We start from the raw sequence: 6000 nt of genomic DNA, 5'->3' as shown, positions 1-6000 counted from the left end.
GGTTTGCCCCAGAGCTTGCTACAGCTTTATAGAGGAAAGGAGCTTTGCATGGCACATAATGATGCCGGGACATAGGGAAAAAGGAGGTGAGTGTCAAGTCTCTCCTATTTCATATTGTAAAAAACATGCAATTTTTAAATATATTTTTAAGTAGGCCACCATAAAAGTGCTATATAACTGCTTAAAACTATTAATAGCAAAAAGATCAGTGACTATAATATGAATGTCTTTAACTAAAGAGCAATTCTGCTAATTTTGCTATTAGAATCAAGGACAATTATATACAACCAGGTGTGCTGAAGACTATTTTTTCCTTCAATATCTGAAGGTGTGTATCAAGGGACTTTAATAATGACATATTTTAATGAAGTAAGAAGCTCTAAAATAAGTAAGTGATTTTCACCTGTAATAGCATGGTATGTTGAAACTATATCCAATAACATTCACTTCAAACTATTTCTATGGAAACCTTATACTTCAAATCACAACAAAGTTACTTTTTCTAAAAACATCTCCTTGGGCACTACATGCATTAATTTTCAAATGATTCCTTTTACTTGCCTACTTAGATTCCATCCTATAAACATCATCTGGAGTATGCTGATAAAACATGGCATCGTGTTTTAGACATGTCAAATTTTGCATGATCAAATATAAAAGCACTCAGTACAGTTTTAACCTGTTTAATCATTTTATATAATTTAAAAACTTATTACTAGATTTTATACTGCTTTCTGATTTCTCTTTATCTCATATATATTTGCTGGCCCCAAATTATATTATTTCTTTTACTAATGTCTGTATGCACAGCCACTAAAATATAGATGTAAATGTGAAAAAAAAAAAAAGCATAAAAGGTGTGGTTCTAAGTAGGGCTCGTGTCTCACTCGTATCCAGAACACTCTACCTGCAGTTTCTGCTGCAATGCCTTGCAAACATTAGATGCTCAAATAGATTTATTGAATAAATAACTAAGCTTTCAAACAATGCTCTACCAAAGCTTCAGGAAGAAATTACTTTCCCAGCATGCAAAATAGATAATGACACCCAAAGACCAAAATTCTAGTCCACATAATCCAGAGCCTGGGTCTGTTTATTTCCAAAGCTCGTGCTATTTATGACTTTTCTTTTTTGCCTTGAGGAGATCTTCTTAGTGAATCTAAAATATAAAGCATAAAATATTATTCTTCTTTTACCCTCCTGTATTTTGCTGTGACACAGCCCTCTGTTGTGTCATATTATATAAAGGGTCAACTCAACTGAAATCATCCATGAAATTTCTGTGTATCTTTAGATAAGTCACTTAGTCTATCTGAGCCAGTTCCTTAACTTGTTCTTATTTTTCACCTATGAAATATGATGCTTGAAGTAAACAACCAGTTTTAAAATTCTACAAAAATTATTAAGTAGAGAGGTTAGTGCTACAACTAGGTTAAAAAAATATAAAACAAGCAAACAAGGAGAACTATTTTTATAACATGTCTAGAAATAGAGTCATATTTCTTATCAGGCAGTTTTCAATCACCAATAGTCCAATTACTACTAAGTTTCTTCCAACACAATAAGTAATTTCCCTTTCTTCCTACTCTCAACAGGAAGGAGCTGCCATTAGTTAACAGGGTTTAAAACGTTGCACAAAAATATGGACTTGTTAATACCTTGGTATATATCAAATGAAACGTTTTCACAGAAAGTTATTTTATAGAAAAAAAGAAAAAAGGAAATGGAAAAATGAATATAAATTGTCACTGGATACAAGCATGAATTTAATTCCATTAAATTATGACCCCTCTATGAATATATTTCTAACAAGCAAAGCTTCATTTTGTTGCCACTGTTAAAATCCAAGAATTCACCAAGATCTCATGTGCCCACCACTGGTGCAATAAATAATCAAGTGTGTATTTCATCTCTGCACATGACTAATTTAAATATATAACAATTTCTAACAAAATAAGAAAAAGTAAAATGATAAGAATGGCCTTTTTTAAAATTTCTCGGTGTCCTCCAAAGAGAAGGCTTCCCTAAGAGCTCATCTTTCTAAAATGTTTTCCTATAGCCTCTGGTTATTTATCCCAAATTACATTAACTAACAGAGGATTTCTATAGGCATACATCATTTCACTGTGTTTCACTTTTATTGTGTGTCAGAGGTATTACATTCTTTACAAATTGTAGGTCTGTGGCAACCCTGCATGAAACAAGTCTATTGACACCATTTTCCCAACAGTATTCACTCACTTCATATCTCTCTGTCACACTTTGGTAATTCTCATAATATTGCAAACTTTTTCAATATTATTATATTTGTCATAGTGATCTGTGACCAGTGATCTTTGATGTTATCTCGTAATTGTTTTGGGGCACCATGAACCGTGCCCATGGAAGACAGCAACCTAACTGATAAATGCTGTGTGTGTTCCGACTGCTCCACTGACCAGCTGTCCCCCATCTCTCTCCCTCTCCTCAGGCATAACTATTCCCCGAAACACAGGAATATTGAAATTAGGACAGTTGATAACCCTACAATGGCCTCTAAGTGTTCAAGTGAAAGGAAGGGTCTCACATCTCTCACTTTAAATCAAAAGCTAAAAAAGATTAAGCTTAGCGAGAAAGGTATGTCAAAAGTGGAGACAGGCCAAAAACTAGGCCTCTTCTGCCAGTGAGCCAAAGTGTGAATGCAAAGGCAGAGTTCTTGAAAGAAATGTAAAAGTGCTACTCCAGTGAACACATGAATGATAACGGGGCAAAACAGCCCATTGCTAATATGGGGGAGGTGTTAGTGGTCTGGATAGAAGATCAAGCCTTAAACCAAAGCCTAATCCAGAGCACGGCCCTAACTCTTAAATTCTATAAAGGCTTAGAGACGTTAAGGAAGCTGTAGAAGAAAAGTTTGAAGTTAGAAGAACTGGCTCATGAGGCTTAAGGAAAGAAGCCATCTCCAGAATATAAAAGTGCAAGGTGAAGCAGCGAGTGATGATGTAGAAGTTGCAGCAAGTTATCCAAAAGATCTGGCTAAGATCATGAATGAAGATGACTATACTAAACAACAGATTCTCGATGTAGATGAAACAGCCTGCTTTTGTTTTTTTTTTTTTTTTTTTTATTTTTTTTTATTTTTTTTTTAAATTTTTTTTTTTTAACATTTATTTATTTTTGAGACAGAGAGAGACAGAGCATGAATGGGGGAGGGTCAGAGAGAGGTAGACACAGAATCTGAAACAGGCTCCAGGCTCTGAGCTTTCAGCACAGAGCCTGACGCGGGGCTCGAACCCACGGACCGTGAGATCATGACCTGAGCCGAAGTCGGCCGCTTAACCGACTGAGCCACCCAGGCGCCCCAAAACAGCCTGCTTTTGGAAGAAGATGCCATCTAGGGCTTTCATAGCCAGAGAAGGAAAATCAATATGCGGCTTCAAAAGTTCAAAGGACAGATTTACTCTCTTGTTAGGGGCTAATGTAGCAGAGAAATTTAAGTTGAAGCCAGTGGTCATTTACTATTCCGAAATTCCTAGGGCCCTTAAGAATTACACCAAATCTACTCTGCCTGTGCTCTCTAAGTGGACCAAAGCCTGGATGACAGCACATCTGTTTACAACATGGCTTACTGAATATTTTAAGCTCACTGTTGAGAACTACTGCTCAGAAAAAAAAAAAAAAAAAAAAAAAAAAAAAATCCTGTCGAAATATTACTGCTCATTGACAATGTACTTGGTCACCCAAAAATTCCAATGGAGATATACAATGAGACTAATATTTTCACACCTGCTACCAAAACATCTATTCTGAAGCCCAGGGATCAGTGAGTCATTTTGACCTCCCAGTCTTATTATTTAAGAAATACATTTCATAAGGCTATAGTTATTCCTCTGATGGATCTGAACAAAGTAAAGTAAAACTTTCTGGGGCACCTGGATGGTTCAGTCAATTAAGCGTCCGACTCTTGGTTTCGGCTCAGGTCATGATCTCATGGTTCGTGAGTTCAAGCCCCACATCAGGCTCTATGCCGATAGTGTGAACTTGCCTGGGATTCTCTCTATCCCTCTCTGCCCTATCCCTGCTCTCTCTCAAAATAAATAAATAAACAAAAAATTAAAAAAAAATCTTTCCAGAAAGATTCACCATTCTAAGTAGTCATAAAGAACATTTGTGATTCATGGGAAAAGGTCAAAATAACATTCACAGGAGTTTGGAAGAAGTTGATTCCAACCTTCATGGATGACTTTGAGCAGTTCATGACTTCAGTGGAGGAAGTAACTGCAGACATGGTAGAAACAACAAGAAAACTAAAATTAGAAGTGGAGCCTGAACATGTGACTAAATTCTGGCAATCTCATGATAAAACTCCAACAGATGAGGAGTTACTTCTTTTTTTTTATGTTTATTTACTTTTGAGAGAGAGAGAGACAGAGCATGAGCAGGGGAGAAGCAGAGAGAGGCAGAGACACAGAATATGAAGTAGGCTCCAGGCTCTAAGCTGTCAGCACAGAGCCCAATATGGGGCTCAAACCCTAAGTCGTGAGATTACCTGAGCTGAAGTCCAATGCTTAACTGATTGAGCCACCCAGGCAACCCAGTGAGGAGTTATTTCTTATGGAAGAGCAAAGAAAGTGGTTTCTTAAGATGGAAGCTACTCCTGGTGAAGATGATTTAAAAATTATTGAAATGATGAAAAAGGATTTAGAATATTACATACACTTAGTTGATAAAGCAGCAGCAGAGTTTGAGAAGACGGACTCCAATTTCGAAAGACGTTCTATCATAGGTAAAATGCTATCAAACAACACTGTGTGCTCCAGAGAAATCATTCACGAAAGGTACAATCAATGGGGCAAACTTCACTGTTGCTGTATTTTAAAGAAGTGCCACAGCCGCCCAGCCTTCCACATCCCCCACCTTGATCAGCAAACAGCCATCAACATCAATGTGAGCCTCTTTACCAGCCAAAAGATTACAACTCAAGGAAAGCTCACATGATAGTGTTTCTAGCAGTAAAGTATTTTTTTACTTAAGGTATGCACATTTTTTAGACGGTGCTACTTTACACTTAATAGACTATAGTATAGTGTAAATATAACTTTTGTATGTACTGGGAAACCAAAACAATTCATTCGGCTGGCTTTATTATGATATTTGCTTATTGCAGTGATCTGGAACCAAAGTCAAAATATTTCAGAGGTATGCCTGTATCTTAAAGTGCCTTCCAAATTGTGACTAAAATGACAATATTGGAGGCTTCCTCAGATTTTCACCTAAAGGGGAAAAATGCCTGGTTGTTATTGTCACTGTTTATATTTTTTCTAACGCATACCAAATTCGTGATGAAACCAATACAGGAAAAGAAGCAACCTGACTGGAGCAGTCCTCACAAACAACAATTAAGAAGAGGGCTGAGGCTCTAAGACCTCATGAATCAGACTAAAACTATTAACACCAAGATGAAGTTTAATCATCAAGTTTTCATGTTAAAAAAAGATTTCAGTCCCAAAGAGCTAAAAAAAAATACATATATATAAAATCCTTAATTAAGTATTTCTTTTATTCACAGTACTTGAAAATGTATTTCTGGTGTTTTGGTTTTTTGTTTTTTTTTTTAACTTTTATTTATTTTTGAGACAGAGAGAGACAGAGCATGAACAGGGGAGGGGCAGAGAGAGAGGGAGACACAGGATCTGAAACAGGCTCCAGGCTCTGAGAGTCAGCACAGAGCCCGACACGGGGCTGGAACTCACGGACCACGAGATCATGACCTGAGCCGAAGTCGGCCGCTTAACCGACCGAGCCACCCAGGCGCCCCTCTGGTGTTTTGTTGTTTTAATATCATCCCCTTTCTTTCTTAATTTAGGTCCAATGGGGCTAAAGATTTGCTGTTCTTTCAACATGGCAGATGACATCCTACCTTCTCCCAATTATAGGACATATACGTGGCCTGTTCTTATGAAAAGTTGCATTATCAAATTTATTTTTTTCCTTTTTCTAATAGAAAGTAAGGTAAGTTCA

This window comes from Panthera leo, chromosome A1, assembly GCF_018350215.1.
Source record: "Panthera leo isolate Ple1 chromosome A1, P.leo_Ple1_pat1.1, whole genome shotgun sequence".
NCBI classification, from domain to species: domain Eukaryota; kingdom Metazoa; phylum Chordata; class Mammalia; order Carnivora; family Felidae; genus Panthera; species Panthera leo.
This window is presented reverse-complemented; position numbering follows the sequence as displayed.